Source organism: Mus musculus, chromosome 8, assembly GCF_000001635.26.
Source record: "Mus musculus strain C57BL/6J chromosome 8, GRCm38.p6 C57BL/6J".
NCBI lineage: Eukaryota > Metazoa > Chordata > Mammalia > Rodentia > Muridae > Mus > Mus musculus.
This window is the reverse complement of record NC_000074.6, coordinates 7563143-7584306: the sequence shown is the minus strand read 5'-3', so window position 1 is coordinate 7584306 and position 21164 is coordinate 7563143. Positions and strand designations below refer to the sequence as shown.

The window sequence follows — 21164 nt, the reverse complement described above, 5'->3', positions numbered from 1 at the left end:
TAAGACACAGCATATGAGCAGTAACCAGTCTTTCGGTGAATATGCAGAAAGGTTCCTCCTCCCACAGTGTGTGAGGAAATGGTTTTATTAGAATTTTACACTTATGTCTCTATCCAAGAATGTAAGAAAAATTACCTCCTATATAATTGTTGAGGGGCAAATGTAGTTCTGTTTAAACAATTTCTTAATTCCAAACAGTGCAGTGATTATGGGCTTATTTTAGTAGAAAGTAATTTTAGTGAAAGAATATAAAGATATTAAGGAATTTTGAGGAAGCCCACAAATACAAATTAGAGAAATTAAAACAGATACCAGCACAAAGAAGGGGGATTTAGGCACCTAGTCCACTCCTTAGCCAATTAACTATCTGCAATTGTTAGCTTTTAAGAAATGGAGGCACAATTTTATTTGAGTGGCACCACTGTCAAGTCAACTATTCTCCCGAGGGAGACCACATATCCAAACATGTTTGAACACATCTAAAAATATTTCGGCAGCAAAAATTGATTGAGATTTTGGAGAGTTGATGCAAGCTAGAGATATCGGAGCGGTAGGAATTCAATTTAGAAATTGCCTCCATAAGATTTGACTGTAGGCAGTGACTAAAGAAAGGCCCATCCCGAACTAAAACCATCCAGTGGAAAAAAAAGACAGCATTTTCAACAAATGGTGCTGGCATAACTGGCGGTTATCATGTAGAAGAATTCGAATTGATCCATTCCTATCTCCTTGTACTAAGGTCAAATCTAAGTGGATCAAGGAGCTCCACATAAAACCAGAGACAGTGAAACTTATAGAGGAGAAAGTGGGGAAAAACATCGAAGATATTGGCACAGGGGAAAAATTCCTGAACAGAAGAGCAATGGCTTGTGCTGTAAGATCGAGAATTGACAAACAGAACCTCATGAAACTGCAAAGCTTCTTTAAGGCAAAAGACACCATCAATAAGACAAAAAGACCACCAACAGAGTGGGAAAGGATCTTTACCTATCCTAAATCAGATAGAAGACTAATATCCAACATATATAAAGAACTCAAGAAGGTGGACTCCAGAAAATCAAATAACCCCATTAAAAAAATGGGACTCAGAGCTAAACAAAGAATTCTCACCTGAGGAATACCGAATGGCTGGGAAGCACCTGAAAAAATGTTCAATATTCTTAATCATCAGGGAAATGCAAATCAAAACAACCCTGAGATTCCATCTCACACCAGTCAGAATGGCTAAGATCAAAAATTCGGGTGACAGCAGATGCTGGTGAGGATGTGGAGAAAGAGGAACACTCCTCCACTATTGGTGGGATTGCAAGCTTGTACAACCACTCTGGAAATCAGTCTGGTGGTTCCTCAGAAAATTGGACATAGTACTACCGGAGGATCCCGCAATACCTCTCCTGGGCATATATCCAGAAGATGCTCCAACTAGTAAGAAAGAGACATGCTCCACTATGTTCATAGCAGCCTTATTTATAATAGCCAGAAGCTGGAAAGAACCCAGATGCCCCTCAACAGAGGAATGGATACAAGAAATGTGGTACATTTACACAATGGAGTAATACTCAGCAATTAAAAAATGAATTTATGAAATTCCTAGGCAAATGGTTGGACCTGCAGGGCATTATCCTGAGTGAGGTAACCCAATCACAAAAGAACTCAAATGATATGTACTCACTGAATAATGGATATTAGCCAAGAAAGTAGAATACCCAAGATATAAGTTACAATTTGCAAAACCCATGAAACTCAAGAAGAACGAAGACCAAAGTGTGGACACTTTGCCCCTTCTTAGAATTGGGAACAAAACACTCATGGAAGGAGTTACAGAGACAAAGTTTGGAGCTGAGACAAAAGGATGAACCATCTATCTAGAGACTGCCATATCCAGGGGTCCATCCCATAATCAGTCTCCAAACGCTGACACCATTGCATACACTAGCAAGATTTTGCTGAAAGGACCCTGATATAGCTGCCTCTTATGAGACTACGCCAGGGACTAGCAAACACATAAGTGGATGCTCACAGTCAGCTATTGGATGGATCACAGGGCCCCTAATGGAGGAGCTAGAGAAAGTAACCAAGGAGCTAAAGGGACCTCCAACCCTATAGGTAGAACAATAATATGAACTAACCAGTACTCCAGAGCTCTTGACTCTAGCTGCATATGTATCAAAAGATGGCCTAGTTGGCCATTACTGTAAAGAGAGGCCCATTGGACTTGCAAACTTTAAATGCCCCAGTACAGGTCCAAAAAGTGGGAGTGGGTAGTTAGGGGAGTGGGGGGGGAGGGTATGGGGGGCTTTGGGGATAGCTTTGGAAATGTAAATGAGGAAAATACTTAAAAAAAAAAAAAAAGAAAGGCCCATCCTGTTGTGGGTGTTGCTACCCCTGGGCTTTTCAGTGCTACCTCAGTGATTTAAGAAAGTGGGGGTCCATCCCATAAACAGCTTCCAAACGCTGACACCATTGCATACACTAGTAAGATTTTGCTGAAAGGACCCTGATATAGCTGTCTCTTGTGAGACTATGCTGGTGCCTAGCAAACACATAAGTGGATGCTCACAGTCAGCTATTGGATGGATCACAGCCCCCCCCCCCCCAATGGAGGAGCTAGAGAAAGTACCCAAGGAGCTAAAGGGATCTGCAATCCTATAAGTGGAACAACAATATGAACTAACCAGTACCCCCCGGAGCTCGTGTCTCTAGCTGCATATGTATCAGAAGAAGGCCTAGTCGGCCACCAGTGGAAAGAGAGGCCCATTGGTCGTGCAAACTTTATATGCCTCAGTACATGGGAATGCCAGGGCCAAGAAGTTGAAGTGGGTGGGTGGGGGAGTGGGTGGGGGAGTGTGTGGGGGACTTTTGGGATAGTATTGGAAATGTAAATGAAATAAATTCCTAATTAAAGAAAAAAAGAAAGAAAAACAGCAGACTGAGAAAGCCATAAGGAGCAAGTCAGTAAACAGCACTCCTCCATGGCCCTTGCACAGGCCCTTGCCTCCAGGTGCCCTTCTGGTTTGATTTCCTGACTTGATTTCCATCAATGGATCAGTGGACTCTGATTCAGGAGACAAAAGTCAAATAAACCACCCACCCCCATCAAATTGACACCCCCTAAAAAAGTTAGTCCAAAAAATATTTATAAAAAGACACAAAGTCTTTTTGGGTATAGACAAACATAGATTTGGGATGAGTTTGTGGAGGGGAATGAACGTGGTTAAAATACATTTTATGAAATTTTCAATAATAAGAAGGAGGATGGAGCAAAGGGAACAGTAGAAAAAAAGAGGAAGAGGAGGAAAAGGTAAAGGAGGAAGAGGGAGAGAGAGGAAGAGGAGGGGGCCCAAAGGGAGGAAAGAAATAATGACCAGGTAACAGGCAAAGTGGACAAAGGTAAAGGTTGCACTGTTAATTCTGTCACCCACACTGATGTGCCCACCTTTTCCCTTCCTCTACTTCCTTAGAAAGAGCTGTTAGATGACAGCCTGAGCCACATCCATGGTCCTGAGGGTAGGTGGGCATCCCTGGGGGTAGGCAATATGCTCTGATACAGGGGATTACTATATTTGTATTCTTTCTGTCAGTGGAATGGTGAGGGGGAAATCTTGGATTAACTTAATCGACACAACAAATGTGCGCATGGCTTCAAATGAAAGCCAAAAATGTCACAGCTGAATATAGGGAAAGTCCTTTAATCCCCATGCAAAGGAGATGACTTCTCAGGGAAGGAAGTGGCTAGCAATCTTCCCAGTTTATTTTCATGGTGTCTTGTTTCCAATTGGCAGTCGACTTTGCTGAATCTCATGATGTGAACATGGGGCATTGTTCAGTTTTTCTGTGTTGTTAGTAGCATCTCCAGAAGCACACATCATCTGAGAATCATTACTTAAGTTGACTTTTTATAGTCCTTAAGTATGGCTTCAGTGAAATAAACTAACTCAAGGGACAGATTTTATTTCTTATTCTCATTGGCAGAAGAACACATAGCCTGAGATCACCTCCTGCACTTTTAGAAATAGGTTGTGATATCTGTGTGCTTTGTGACACAATAGATTCTAGAACTTCTGTCTTGCATAACTGAACCTTTGTACTGGAGGAGCAGCCAGCCCGAATTTTATTAACATCTTCAAGCTCAACAAAAGTAAGAAATACATATATATCTACTTATGTAGAGTTCCCAAAGCAATCTTGTCTTATAAAAATAGTTATTTGGAAAAAATATCCTTTTAATAATTTGAGAGCATCTCAGCTTTCTTTGATAAAAGCCATACAGCTAAAAGTTCTTTAACATTGTGTATTGAATATACGGTGTCTACACATGTGTTTGGTTTGGACTGCTGTTATGGAAACATTTCATTAAGACGTTCTAAAGAACAGAACAATTAAAGGAAAGCAATGAAAACATGTTTGACCTTTGGCCAAGCTATCTCAACTTTGAAGGGTTTATTAACATAAGAAATTACTTCAAAATACAAAAGCTTTACATTTGTGATGGAAGTAACAATTTAGCTAGTTCAGGTAACTATTATAAAATAAACTCTTTGCATTCACCTTCAAATTCAATAGATTTGTCTTCTTAATGAAATGTATAATGTTAGTCTGCCCATCCTCTTTTGAAACAGAAAAAAAAATGTTTTGTTTTTTTTTTTTTGTTTTTTTTTTTGTTTTTTTTTTTTTGTAGTAGTAGTTTTGATATACTTGAACAGTCTGGTATCAACTCTGCCTCGCCTGTCAATAGGGACTTTTCATCATCATGATAACACATTAGACACATACAAATTTGAGGTTTAAATATATGATTTTACAATTAGGAATTAGAATCTTTATATGCATTTTGTAATGGTTATATAGATGCAGGAAAATCCTAGCAATATATTTAGTAACAAGAAGAAACCAATTTACCTAGCACACTGATTGCATTCTGTTGGAACATAAATACTACAAAACAACGACAGTGGCAATTATTTATTTTGTGCTCACTAATTTTAAAGCTTTATATAGTTACTTTTTCCTTTACACCATTCCTATGAATTAGTCAAGGAAGACAGTTTTGCTTTCATTATTTGTTTTTTTTTTCCTCTCTGCTTCCTGATTTGCCTAAATAAATCAGTTCTGCTGCTATGGGTAACTATATCACCAGACACATTACTCAATATAAAGCTTTCCTATGCTTGATTCTTTTCAGGTTTGCTTGGTCATAACCCTGAGAAAACCATGGAGGTGGCATCTGAAACATGGGATTGATATGTCTATACCCCTATAGCCATCTGGACAGCTGCACTCCAGGTCTGATGTGAGGTTCACAGGTAAGGACTCTGCACCATGATATAAACATCACCTACATGCCTATGGTAAAGCAAACTCAACAAACAACAACAACAAGAAAACACAGGGCTGTGTAAGTGCTTACATGGCCACTCCCTTTCTGGAGCCTTATTCACATCAAAGGTCAGACACTATGTTTTTATAGTTTTGCTCTTGGGGCATATTATTTAACAAATTCTCAAGAGACTCTAGTAGGAAAACATATTTCAGAGACAAAAGAAAATATGCTGATGCTATTTTCTTATCCATAGACATTTTGCCTGAATTTGAGAAAAAGTAGATATGAGACTCATGAACTGATATGCGCCTCACTAGCCTTGTGTGTGGTTTGAGGATGTTGTATGAGGCAGCACCGAGACCACATTGCTACTTCCAAACAATACAGACGCTACTAGGGAAGCAATCACAAGTGTTGGAGAACTGGGCCAACAGTCTACATCCTATACACACTTCCTATACACACTTCCTATACACATTTCCAAATGCTTATGTTGTGAATTACATTTAAAGTCTATGCCTTTCTAATTGGGTTTCCCAGAAGACAAGAAATTAATGTTAGTTACATTGTAAGACTTCTCACTTGGAAGCAGGATTAAAAACTAGTTTATAATGCTATGGGTTCCCGAAATGTATAAAACAAAATAATAAAGACTAGTACATGCTTTTAATTTTATAAAGCATTATTTTAAATTGTAGTTTTCCTTATATACTCATCTTAAAGAAATTGTGCTCAAAGATCATTTTGCTAGTCACATCTTTCTTATATTATAATCATTATAGATTACCTAAAAACCAACTCCCTCAATTACATTTCCATTCAGTACCACCTTTGAACAACCATTTATATATTTTAAGACAGATCTAACCACTAATCCTTGTTAAGTCCAATTTTTCACATGAACCAAATTAAAGAGGTTAATTAGAAGAGTAACTTGGCCATCTGTAGAATGTAGCCTTTACTTCAGATATATTCCACTTAGTCATCCCAGCAGGGAAAACTATTTCACAAGCCAAGTCAGCCTCCTGCTAATCAGAGAATGGCTGTGAAAAAGTTCCAGTGTTAAGATCCCCCCCCCCCCCCGTAAAAACACAGGCACAAATAATGTGGGGCTGAGAATATGTGGGTGCCAATCTCATCTCAGGGAATAACTGATCAGATTGACAAATATTTTTGAACACTTTTCCCTTGCCTAATAATTTAGGGAAATGGTATGTAGCAACTAAGTAGTTAAGAAAATCTAAAAGATTATTTGTAATGAGCTTGGCATACCTATACTGATCCATTGTTTTCTTTTGATTTTATGATTGTGATGGTTAGCTTTAATTGCCATGTTGACAAAATCTTTGATGAAGATAGCCTTGATAAGAGATTGTTTACTCTTTGGTTGGCTCCTGAACATGTCTTTTGTTTATTGTCTAAATCAAGCTAATTGATGTGGGAAAATCCATCCCAGTGTCAGTGGCACCATTCCCTAGTAAGGAGTTCTGAACTACACAAGAGTGGAGAAATCAAACACAAGCAAGCAAGAAAATCAATCAGGGGAGGGGAAGGAGTTTGAGGACAGGAGGGCTCAGGGGTGCAAGGGCAATGAATACAGGGGACATTAAGCTTATGAAACAAATATAATGGAAACCAGTAAAACACCATATTTATAATTATAACTTTAAAATTCATTAGCTATTAGAATTCTCTGAAGGGTTATTAATATTTTTTCTAATATACTGTGTCTCTGTCGAGCCATGATCGTGATCAGTTCAATGAGGTAAGAATGACATTCACTAGCAGATAGACCCAATCTCCTTTATATTTCGTTTTGAGTAGAGCTCTTTCAATTTGTTCAGAGAACACACTTGATATCACCAGTGACCATTGATGGTGATTGGCAGCCATGATTTCTAGTGTGATTTCCATTCTAGAGAGTTTATTCTAAGCTATATCCTCAGAGACTATAATTCTGGAACTTAGGTTGTTCCAGAATGTCCCCTTCTTCAGGATGAGACCTTGTTCCTGAAATTCAGGCTGCAAGCTCAACACTACATTTCTCCTACAAAGATGTCACTGGGCCAGGGCTTTTTAAAGCTAAGTTTTGCTACTTCATAGTCTGGTTTTGTTGAAGAATGTCATGACTTTTCTGTAGCTCAATTGGTTTGTATACTGGAAGAGAGAAAACACACACGACACTATGTTCATTCAGTAAGCATGCCTCTTGATACAGGACACAGTTATAGTATTTCACAGGTAAGAAGCTAATATATTGAGTTTTGTCATAGTTTAGCAGCAGTTCCTTCTTACACATGAGTGACCTGCTGCTCTCTCCTAGACAAATGAGCCTTTTCTTACAGACTTTAGGACTTACCTAGAGTGTGCTTTGGGCTTTTTAGGTATGGGAAAGGGAACTGGGAACTAAGACAACTAAAACAATCACAACCACTTAAATCACTTTTGGAAAATTTATTTATTTCAGAGCCTTACATAGGCATATGTAATATGTTTTCCAGCTAATATCATTTATTTCAATCTTTATGTTTGTACCAGAGTCTTGTTCTTAGATTTTAAGTAGCCTTAGTGCATCCCCAAACTCATAGGTATTAAAGTCATCAAAAATACTTTCTCATGATTTTATCCTTTGGATTATATAAACATCTCAAAATATAGTTAGTTGCATTAATTGCCTACTTTATTATCAAACAATTAACTAAAAACCATTACTGCAGATAAACAGAATATAATACTCTATACATTTATCACCATTCACTTAATAGATAATCATTCTTCGTTCATGCATCAGGTATAGGGACACTTTGTACCTCTTTCTGTCCTCCATTTGCCCTAAACCACTTTAAACAAACAAACCCAAGGCAACATTTTTGCCTGGAAAACTTGAGAAGTTTGATTTGTTCCACTTACTTTCATTCAATTGAATTTTGGGTTCTTTTCCTCCAGCCTAGGATGTAAACTCTCCTTTAAAGCCACCACTGTTGAAAATCCACCTTAAGCAAGTCAAATTCAATGGTTTCCTTACCGACAAAAACCCTGGGGGAAGAATTAGCAGCAATGACTCCATGGTGTGTCTGCTACCAGTTTTGTATGCTTCATTGCTTGTCACTTGGCAGAAATCAATAGGTCCACATAAGAGCAGAGGACACAGGCAAACTGGAGCTATCACACAGCACAGAATGTGGGCTAAACACTTCAGTGTTGTCGCTGCTGCAGCATGTGCCCTCGAAGCAGCACTTGGCTCAGATTTACAAAGGACTGACTGCATTTAGCAAAGCTTTAATTTAAAATAGACACAGGTGACAGCTCTATTATTTTTGCACATTCAATTGCATCCACAGCTGTTTTTATTTATCTCAGCTGCATGTGCACACATTTGTTGTAATTATTAGTTTCTGATGCCATTAAAGATAAATATTTCCAATGCCTACAGAGGCTAAATTAAATTAAGAAAATCACACTTTCAACCTCATCCCCTTTGGCCCTGCTTCCTGCAGGAAATTGCCACAGCTTACAAGTTTGAGCCTCATTTCATAGCATCAGAAGTGCATTGAAAAAAGGTCATAGCTTCTAGTATTATTGTTTTCCAATAGGCTACCAATCGTTTCCATTCTATACTTAACACACCTAGAGTGAGTTTGAAGTTTTCCATGTATACACACACAAAAAATTTTAAAAACTTTTTATGATAAGAGCGGTAATTTTTGAATCATCTGTTAAAGATTTTGGCAGAGAATATTTGCAGTCTTTTCATTTCTGAGTAACTATTTTTAATTCTTGGGTTTTTTGTTTGTTTGCTGTTTAAATGTAGGCATTATCACTGTGTCTGAGAGGTTGAAACAAAGATTTAGGGGCTTTACCAATCAATGATCATTGGGGAAATTAGAAAAATCCTGGTACATTAAGAGGGTTATGAAATATAAAATGAAATGAGGGAATGGAATAATAAGACACAATAACAGGAGTTTCTTTCTTTTTTTCCTTTCTTTCTCTTTCATTCTTTCTCTTCCTTTGACTCATTTTCCAGATAGGTATAAGTTTACAATTTTTAGTATATACCTATAAGATTCACACTAAAGTTTCTTTGTAGGAAAAAAAAAAGTCTGGTGTCAGAGATTTGACAGAGTTGACTTGCTTTAAAAAGAAAATCAAATGGTTGGACCTGGAGGGCATTATCCTGAGTGAGGTATCCCAATCACAAAAGAACTCAAATGATATGTACTCACTGATAAGTGGATATTAGCCCAGAAACTTAGGAGACCCAAGATATAAGTTTCAATTTGCAAAACACATGAAACTCAAGAAGAACGAAGACCAAAGTGTGGACACTTTTCCCCTTCTTAGAATTGGGAACAAAACACTCATGGAAGGAGATACAGAGACAACGTTTGGAGCTGAGACAAGAGGATGGACCATCTATCTAGAGACTGCCATATCCAGGGGTCCATCCCATAATCAGTCTCCAAACGCTGACACCATTGCATACACTAGCAAGATTTTGCTGAAAGGACCCTGATATAGCTGCCTCTTATGAGACTACGCCAGGGACTAGCAAACACATAAGTGGATGCTCACAGTCAGCTATTGGATGGATCACAGGGCCCCCAATGGAGGAGCTAGAGAAATTACCAAAGGAGCTAAATGGATCTGCAACCCTATAAGAGGAACAACATTATGAACTAACCAGTATCCCGGAGCTCTTGACTCTAGCTGCATATGTATCAAAAGATGGCCTAGTCAGCCATCACTGGAAAGAGAGGCCCATTGGACTTGCAAACTTTATATGCCCCAGTACAGGGGAACGCCAGGGCCAAAAAGTGGGAGTGGGTGGGTAGGGGATTCAGGGGAGGGTATGGGGGACTTTTGGGATAGTATTGGAAATGTAAATGAGGAAAATACCTAAAAAAATTTAAAAAAGGAAAATCAAGTGATTTTAAAATAAGATTTAAAATAAAATGCAGTATGTTTTACAGGAAGACAGTAGGCTGGTTATCAGTCACAGAGTGTCCTTTGCAACTGTTGGCTTATCTTATGCTATTTGTAGCTTCATGTACCTTTATGTAGCTATTCATGTAGCTTCATGAATACAAGCATTGTGTAAGGAAAACTACATAATAACTAGTCTAATAATGTGTGAGGAAGTCAGCTAACTGTTCAGCAATATAGGAGACAGAAATGTAATTCAGCAACCATAAAGTCTAAATGTAGAGATATACATGTTTGTCATTAGAGAACAAAAACACAAATATTAGAGTTTAATAGAAGCAAGTCAAATAATTTTTATATTACTATATTGGGTATAAAGGCATTCCTGATGCTATCATTTATCAATAGCTCTTTCTAGCATGCTCCACAAGAATGAAAGTACTATGAGCTAAGGCCAGCATATATAGATCTTCAGGTAGCAGCATTCGGTTTGCTGTGGTGCCTTTGATAGCTACTATGGTTTTTCTTAGCTTTCTTTTCCTTGTCTTATACTTAATGTAAGGGTTTCTGAGAAAGGATATTTTATTTTCCTAAGTAAGGAGATGATACCTGACAAAATCTTACTCTTAATAAATTATATTAACTCTGTCTTTACAATAATTTTTATCTATGGAAATCAGTGACTGTGATTGTCTCCTGTTGGGGTTATGTTTCTACATAGGGACATAGAGAGGATTATATCATTAGCTCAGCCACCAAGTTAGTGCTACCACCTCATTAGCTAATTTTGTAATTCCTTATTTGTTTACTTTGGGGGTGTGGCATGTGACAGGTGATAATAAAGGTTATTAACTGTATTGCTATTAGAAACACTTGAATTTTCATGTTAACACATTTTAACGATTGTTGAGGGTACCTTTGAATAACAGCAAATATCTAAAATGGAAGCCTTTGAAAACCACACAGAAGTCAAAACAAAGTATTAGTTATTCATATAACATTTGTGAAAGCTGTGTTGTGATTTCAAAGATGGACTTTTTAAGAGGTAATCAACTCTGTGTCTCTTTATTGAGTTTTATACTTTTATTAACAATTATAGACATCATGGTTCCTCAGTGTTATTAGCCTCTTACCTCCTCTGACATTGCTAGCCTCAGGTGATATGTCTTAAGGAAGGACTCTCTGTTTATATAGTCTTCTACTGGCTCCACTTTACATGAGAAGTTGTTATAATAAATTATCATATGTCTTGGAGCTTGAAGGTATCTAGTTTTCCAGATCATGAAATATGCTATTCTATTAATTTATCTTCTGTTACTATAACAACAAATAACGAACTGGACCTTTATATATTTGATGGGTTTATTAAGTTCATAGCTCTGGATGTTCAGGTACATGGAAGTGATAGAAAATTTATGGTCAGTGCATATTCTGAAAGAGAATTATCACAAGGCAACAGAGGATTCTGGAGTTTGGACAGACACCAGACGTAACAGTGGCAAAAGAACCCCTTCATAAAACATTGTCCCAAAGGTTCTCATCTCACTAGACTACATTTTATAAATGTCCCAAGTGCCTTTCATATCATCAGTAATAGGACTAAGTTTCAACATATTAAGTCAAAAGAAATACAGATCTATATCCAAGACCCCACCACACAGTATTCATGACACATCAGAATAAAGCTGCGGAACTTATTGTTGCTTCCTCCCTCTCACTACCACTACTGTGTTCACGTTGCACTAGATTTCAATCCAAACTATGAGTCATTTTAGAGGTTAAGAGTGTTTGATGCACTGTACTCAACTTTGCTCCATCAAAATGAGGTGTTTATAAACATGAATGTTATCACATCCTTTATGGTAAATATGAGATCTGACAGTGATATGCCTCCTTTGAAAGGCTTGAGGACTCCAAATAGATACAAATAAGATAAGAAAAAATAGACACATGCTAAATCATGGAACAGCAAAGGGGATACTTTATGGAAATGAAGTCACAAGATAATAATTTGAATTTGACAAGGTGATAATTAAAGTCCCCAGATAGATCTCTTTCACATCTGTATGCCTTTCAGTAAAGTTGGTTAGCATATTAACTACTACTGGAGGAGACTAAAAAATATTCATGGGATGTAAAACTGCAAATTATTATTCATTTCAATTTGTATAATAAGTGTAACAAAATGCAGTGCATACAGGATTACACAAGAGATAGGAAACTCTATTATATACCCTTTTAAAGCCCAAGTGAAATCCTTAGATAACAACTTTTATCTTGCAATAGTCAAGATATTAAAGCAAGAATTGCTACTTTTCACAGCTCAAATGCAACTTAATCTATCTTTATTGTTCTTTAAGTGGGATAAGTCCTCATTTTGAACAACTATATTAAATGGTTCATGTTATATATTGGGACTACTCACATATAAACATGTGTATTCATACCCGTAAATCTGAATATACCCTATAGATTTACTTTTCTCCTATTTTTTCCAGAAAAATAATTGGAATGCAGAGACAAGAGATTAAGACACAGAGAATCACACACACACACACACACACACACACACACACACACACACACACAAACACACATGCACAGAAACAGACAGACAGACAGACAGACAGACAGACAGACAGACAGAGACAGAGAGAAAGAAGAGGCTCAAATTTACACATACATACACAGTCTTAAACAGACACACACACATGTCTATACACACACACACACACACACACACACACACACACACACTGAGCACAAATTTCAACTTCAAGTTTTGTAGTGATTCAGCACACATTCCTCTTCTTATATATGAATTTTAATTCTGACATTTAAATGAAAATAAGATTTAAAACAATAAGAAGAAGAAACCTTATGAACCATGAAGGTATGCCTACACACTGTGTGTATGTGGCAGGGAAAGGGTTGGCACAATCGAGCATATCCTTGACCCTGCTGACCTCCATAGAGAATAGTTTCTGGAAGTTTCACTGAAGAGATGTGAGAACATTGTGTTAGGTTTCAATCTCTTAGACACTGGGTTGAGGATGTCATCTTTTGTAATACTCCTAAGGTGTTTCCCTGGGAAATTAATGAAAAATATCAGGCTTTTAGCTTCTACAATTTATAGTCCATGTTTTGTGAAATTTTTCTACTTTTTAAAGATTTAAATGCGTATCTCTGCATGTACCTGTATGATTGTGTGTGTGCATGTGCATGTGTGTGTGTGTGCACATGGGAGCCGTAGACACAGGAGTTTACGTATAAGGGGCCATGTGGGTGCTGGGATACAAATGCTGCTCTTCTGCAAGAGAGGAAAGGACATCACTCCAGCCCACATTTTTATTTATCTAGGAAATTAGATATTTCGCTTGACAAAGAACAATTACCTGGTGATTTCCAACAAATGCCACTGTCATAATCTGGGCAGCTACTTAAGCCACCATCCCAACAAGCCCTACATTCTCCCAACCTTGAGGAGGAATCTTCAAACTGTTTACCCTCTGTTCTCCTGCATCGATCTCTCTCAGCAGGCATGGCAAGATCCCACTCTTATAGCCAAAGATAAAATCTGGTAGATTATATAACTGAATTTTAGTTTTGAAGAACATATGTCTGTGAAGAAAATAGAACAAAGCTGATTTTTTTTCTCTGACTTCATGGCTCTCGGTTTATCTCAGATTCTCTCTCCTTTTAATCTTATTTTAAGACATCATTTTCTTTCTACTTTATTTTTCTCTTGTTGCAGTCTGGACTATCTTTGCAAAATAAAAGCACATGTTATTTATTTCTTCATTTCTTCCTCTTAGTTTGTGCACACAGAGACCTTCTGACCAGCTTTATTCCTAAGGGGCAGCTCTCAACTTCCTCAACATAGCCAGAATTCAGAGAACAAAATTCTAGCACATTTAAACCACACAACACAAGGAGAACTTCTGAGCAAATACAATACAGGTCTCTGGTTGAGGCCAGCAGTATTAACTTTCTTATTCCCAGGAGATAAGTAAAAATAAGGAGAAAATGATTTTGATTTTACTCATAGTAAATGATTTCAGGGTTTTTTTTTTCTGCTTCTCTTTGTGTCTTGTAAGAAAACAAATATATGAATGGGTGATAAAATTTAACTCTTATGTTATTTAAAATATTCTTAATCAAAATAATGTAATATAAAATTGCATTTTCCATTTCAATGATTTTTAAATAAAAACTACAATTTATTACTATTATTGACTCCTGATTTTCTTCCAGAACATGTTTTTATATATCTACATAGGTATATCAGTCAGTAAAATTTTCTACTCTTATTTAGCAAAATGTAGCTGAAACTTCTACAATGTACCACAACTTTGAATTTTAACATTTTAAAATCTTTCTTTCTTCTGCATAGTATATTGATTTGCACTCATTGTTCCACATAACACTAAAGATGTGCCTGGAGATTCAGAGTGCTTGCTGACTAGACCCTGCAATGTCCACATGAGCACAGTTACTCCACCTACACTGAAGGTCAAGTCCTTAGTAGCCTCACCTTCCTCAGAACCTAGATCTCTTTTTCATCATCCCTTAGTACTTATGAGCTTGCTCTGAGAAAATAAACTAGCTACAAGTTTCTCATGTCTTACTTATAGTAAGCCTCTATCTCACCTCTCCATAGGCTCCTCTGATCATCCTGGGATTAAGTTCCCTCAGATTGATCGTCTCCTCTGCAAGCTGCTTTTGTTGAGTGCCTCTGTGCAGGCAGCCTTTCCACAAGCCTCCCTCTCCTACTAATGAACGCTCTCCTCAAGGGTTCCAGAACAGAAAATCACGACCTAGACCCAAATGCAGACTGCACCATGATACAAGGCTAGTTTCTGATCTAAACTGGCTATATTCAAATAGTTTATCTACTTTGAGGTTTGGGGTTTGTTTTTTTAAATTTTGTTCCACACTTTTGAATATTTCTGTCCTGAAACATTTTGTAATAGTAGAGACTAAGGTTACCACTTACTGATGTCTGTAGGCATAGAAGGACTTACCTAGATCATTGGTGACAGGACCTTTTTTCTCAGAGGCTGTTTAAAAATTCACAAGTAGAAAACTATAGTTCCCAAGCTTTCATAGAGAAGAGTGGATAGTTTTGAGTTATATCTATATCACTTATTGTTGTTAATATTTAGTATATATATGTGTATATGTGTGTGTGTGTGTGTGTGTGTATACACACACACACACATAAATCACATATAAACACACATATGGGAGAGAGAGAGAGTAGTTTGAGAATTTCAGGAATAAACATACATAGTTTTTCATATCATAAAATATGATATTCACTGTTAGCAGTTCCTACTTTAAGACTGTTGCTTTTCGAAACTCATTTACTGTCCTCTGCCATTATATCTCTGTTGAGAAATATATCATATTCAAGGGTACTTCTGCAGAAATCCTGGTTCCCATAAAAGTAGAAGCCCCAAGTAACATGAGAGGTGAGCACTCTTGAAACCTGCCTGAATAGGTTTGTGCCTCCTCCCGGCTGTGAGGCCAGCCATTTGAGCTTCTCCTTGGATCATGCCTTGTTTACTGACTTGCTGGTGGGATGTGAATAGATGGGTCTTGAGCTCTTGTACTTCTACTACATATTAGGAATGAAACCATGCAGGCTGTTATAGTTCCCAGCATGAGGAGGCAAATCAGCTTGCCTACACATACACAATCCATAACCTAAAATCACATCAGCCTGTCCCAACAGACTCATGATTTTGTCTCAATTGACCAAGAATGGAATTTGTAGATTGTTTACTCTCGCAATCCCAAGTTTTTAGGTATTTATGAAATCATGTGTTGTATTAAAAACTTTCAGACTTATTTAGCAAAGGTTTCTGGTCAGTGTTCTTCAAATATCTAGTAAGGGTATGCCTAGAAATAACCTAATTCCATCTGTGCTTATAAGAGACAAAGAAATAGATTTGGTCCAGCTTAGTAGGGATGTCATGTTAGGAAGTTTGCAGACTTCCCCTCCAAAAATACGGTGACAAAGGAAACAAAGACTGAATGTGGAAAAGGGCTACAGGCTTGTGCAATAGTTGCCTGTCTGAAGAGCAGGCAGAGGCTATAATATACGAAGTTGTGGTGACTATAAACATTTTTCAGGGATTCTCAGAAATAGTTAAGGAGAGAAACCCCATAAAAGACTAGATTTTCTGCCATAACATACAAAGAGACATGAGCTATTGGTATTTGGGCATTAAAGGGAAGCATGACCCACCCCCGAAGGCTGAATAAGTGTGAGACACCTGGTTTACATTTCTATAAATCTTTACACAGGACAACTCAACCTTCTAAGCACAATGGAAAGTAGCATAACAAATCTATTAAGCATAGTGCCTCTTAACTCGTAATACATAGCATACAGCACTCTGTCACAGCCGCTAATATTTATTCAGATCTTCCTATGGATCCAGCTGAACCCCAAAACTTTTTTTCTTTTTCTTTTTCTTTTTTTTTTTTTTTGAGATTTTAGCTGATCTAAAACCTTATCAGATAAGTAATTTTACTATCACTATTTAATAACTGAGTAAATTGTAGCTCAGAAAGGTTTGATAGTTAGTCCAAAATGTAACAGCTAGAGTGACTGTGGCTCATTTCCTACATAATATGGCTTTGATATTTTTCTTTTATCCTTGTTTGCTCCATCTGTGAAACACACCATGTGCTTTAGAAACAAGATGTGTATTTGCCTGTGGAAATAACATATAGGCAGAAATTAAATATAACTTCATTCCAGTAAAATTTGGCCTATACTAGAAATAATAGGTCACCACATCTCTAGAGTAAGGAATATAATTCGTGGAGTTACTAGACTTCTTTACATCATTTTTGAATGTTTAGTCCATTTTGAAAATGTTTATATATGATTCAAAGACAAAACAGCCTGCTCTCTCTGCAAACTATATATAATAATAACAACAACAATGGAATATATTTAACAGTGATGGGTTTTCTTTGTAAAAGTCTTAAATGGAGAACATTATAATGAAAATATGTCTCAAGTACAAAATACTCTATAATTGAAATTGCACTTCCGCAAACAGTAGGACAATGCTTCAGTGTCTCCCCTTTTCTCTGAAAATGTTGACTGACAGACAGTAGCTATATCTGGAGTGCTTACTCTCTTGACGGTCCACTGCGTTGTCATGGCACCTTGGGTGTCTTGTAATTAATACCACAGGCAGATGGTGGTTTGCTTCTTTTATGTCTAAATATGGTCCATCTAAACAAAAAGTTTTTGTAGAAAATATATGCCAAATTGTTTATAAAAGCAGAAAGAATAGGTAAAATATACTTTCTGAAATATATTGAATAAAAATGATAATTCATTTCCTAAAAATAACTAAAAAGTGACAACCTAAGGCTTAACAGAAAATATAGATTATATTTTATTCTTTAATAAAAATACACATTGTTACTCACTGAAATATCCTCAAACCTCAAGTTATTACATTAGGATTAATTAAAATATATTCTCTTAATGTTACAAAATGTATCACATTGCTTATTTTAAAAATAATTTCTATTAACTACTTTCATTAAAATAATGCATTATATTTTATGTAAATATAAATTTCAGAGTTTATTTAAAAATACCGTATTTTTATTTAAGTTTTATTGCATTATGATGAGAAAAGATAGATAATTTCAATTTATCTGAATTTGTTAACATTTAAAAACATATTTTGAGTAAATAGACCTACATCACATTCTTCTTTCCCTTTCGTACCCCAACTCCTCCCAGAGAGCCCCTTCAATATTTGCCATACCTTTCATTTTTTATCATAATCTTTAAATTTTATAAAATATTATAACAATAAAAATGAGTTTTATAAAAGTTGTTTGATATAAAACAATCAATTGAACAGTTTTATGTAGATTCTTGTCTATGCAATACTGAAAATACATACATTTTTCCACATGAATTTTAAATAACTCCAAATATATTAACTGTATGATATTTTAAAATAATATATCACTATTAGTTTTTTAATGAACACAAATAGATAAAGTATTTTTGTTTGTTTGTTTGTTTGTTTGTTTTTATTTTAGTAGAGCTTAAAATCTTGGCTCTTACTGTGGTACAAACCCAAAATAAGAACAATTTTTGGGCACTGGAGTTCATTGTAATAAGGCTGTACTTGACTGTCCCTCGAATCACCAAGGATTTTACCTCCGTAGTAGCCTAGCTGAGAGTTGACAGTTCTGCTGCACCAAGGAATGAATTGTAGGCACGATTTTTGGATACAGATTTCCTGCTATGGTCAAACCTATTTGACTTGAGTGATTGTCTTCATTCTCAGCCCACAAGGAACAGATTTTATATAAACTTCAGAGTTTATATAAAAATACAGTATTTTAACATATGAGTTAATCTAAATTGTAATATATTATCAACAATGACAAGGATCTATGAGGATCTTTTATTTTGAGTTGTATAAAATTATAAATAATTTGTCAAATATACACATATTTGTATATTTATTTCAATAAAATAATACAGACAGTTTAAAAACTGGAAATCCTGTATGTACCCCCACTATCCATAAGTACATTCATTCTGAGAGCAAAAACAATTTTTTATTTGAAATGTATTAATATTTACTTCTATTAGGATAGCTATATTTTCAGTATTGTGATTATCCAACTATTTATTGACATAAAATTTTCACAATTTTTAACATATTAGGGTTTTGTGCTGATAAGTGTTTTAATGTGTGTGTTGGGGGGGGGCTTAGGTTTAGCCCCTGTATGCTTTTTGGTTAGTGGTTTAGTCTCTGTGGGCCTCCATTGGGCCCAGATGACTTTGTAGGTCTTCCTGTGGAGTATCATTATCAGTGTTAGAAGTTAGCACTCTTCCTCAGGATGAGTCCACAAAGGAGGTTGGGGGGGCAGTCACTGGTTGGCAGTTTCTTCATCTCTGCTCCATCTTTATCCCTGAGCATCTTCTAGGCCAGAGAAATCTGGGGTTGAAGGTTTTGTGGATCTATTGATGTGCACACACAGTTATAGCAGATGCACAGCTTCTTCTTCATTTGGGACCCCTAAGAATTAGAGTGGGGGCTGTCTCTGACTCTGTTGCATGACATTGATTCCTCTTGCCCTACCTGCACTGTCTGTTGAGGCTCAGTGGGAGAAGAGGTGCTTAGCCGTGCTGGGACTAGATGTGTCAGGGTGGGGTAATATCCAAAGGCACATTTCTCTTCTCTGAGAAGAAGGGGAGGGAGTAATGGGGGTACCAGGATGAGTGGAGGAAGGGGGACTGCCATTGGGATGTAATATGAATAAAAGAAACAAATTATGAAAAAAGACAAAAAATAATTTTGAAAAACAAAAACAGATATTTTATTACTTAGAATTTAATAATTATCACTATGATTTCAATTTTAGGGAAATATTCTCATGAGGGGGTCAAATAAATTTTTCTTAAGGCATCAGAAAGAACCAGGTAATATATTCATTTTGCCTATGGTCAACAGAGACTATTTACAGAGTTACCCATTTGCAATTCAGAAATCTAACCAACTCAATAATCCATATATCACCATTTGCTACCCAATGAGACAATGCTATGATGGAGAAGTTTTATTGCCTTATTTCATGTGACAATGTTTGAGATATGCCTATTTTAATGGAATACTGGCTTTGGATATCTGGTTTCAAAGCAAACATACAAACAAGTTTCTTTAAATAAAACCTGATGTGTAAACCTTTACAATACATTGTTCTGTAATCTAGTTGGAAGGCCATGTAATGATCTATTTTAGTGTAAAGAGGAAGAGTCTATCTAGACTGATGGTGACACACAGCCCTTGAGGCATGATGGGCCAGGAGCATTGCTCTGAGAATGTATTCCATTTAAACTTTACAGAAGGTTTCTATGAACTATAGACAGAGCAAAAGTTGGCCAAGATCACCCAATAAGAAATAGAATAAAATTAGCCATAACATGTAATAGAATTAGAAGTTGATCCCAGGAAGTCATTTTCAAAGACTCAACATGTAATGTTCACCTGTAGCTTGCTGAGTTTGAAGTAGTCAGCATGTGAATTTATTCTTACCATTTTAAATACTTAAGTAGACTGTATAACGTGAGACTCAGTCATATTCACATAAAAATACATGTTCTTGTTTTTAGCATGGATTTCAGAGGAGTCTGAGTTCTCTATGGTAATCTGATGCCACTGGGGTAGAAGACATCATTTTATGCCAATCATATAAATCCTTTTCTATTGTATTCTTGGGGGGAAATTTTACTTAAAGCCACTCCAAAGTAAGGAAATTTCACAAAGGAGAGACAGGAATGTCATGTTATTGTCTGACTGGAAAATCATTTATTTAAAACTTACATCATGCTGACCACACACACACACACACACACACACACACACACACACACACACACTGCATACTGTACAGAACACATTAGATGTACAAACACACACACACACACCTATTTCCCTGAAACAAAAGATAGATGGGCGCATAGCAGCAATGTTTTATGGCTCAGTGAGATTGGGAAAGGTGGCTGCCAAAGAGCCTGAGACCTGAATTTGTTCTTCAAGAACCACAAGGTAGAAGGAAAGAAATGACTCAAAATTTCATAACTTCTACACATGTCCTGTGTCCTACGAACATTTACACAACTCATTTCCCCCATACACAAGTACACTAAATGAATAGATACATGTAACAAGAATCATCTGCACATGAATGTACACTTGACACATAAATTTCCTCATTTAAAACAAGTAAACAAACAAACAAACAAAAGGTAACATTTTCCTCAATGTAACTAGAAATCATAAATGTGGGAAAGTTTCAATCAGTAGTATTAATAGAGATGAAATGTTAGTGGTATCAGATAATAGGTATAAGACAG

General features: G+C 36.5%; 1 long non-coding RNA gene across 11 annotated transcripts in view; it reads left to right on the top strand.

Annotated features, from left to right (window-relative positions):
- Nucleotides 1-4075: 4075 nt before the first annotated feature.
- The window catches only part of Gm30954, a 159680-nt gene continuing 142591 nt past the window's right edge, over nt 4076-21164 (top strand). For all 11 annotated transcript variants that reach the window (XR_001778740.1, XR_870116.1, XR_870115.1 and 8 more), the window contains exons 1-2: nt 4076-4138; nt 5183-5303. This is a non-coding gene — a long non-coding RNA (predicted gene, 30954). The remainder of the gene's footprint in view (nt 4139-5182; nt 5304-21164) is intronic.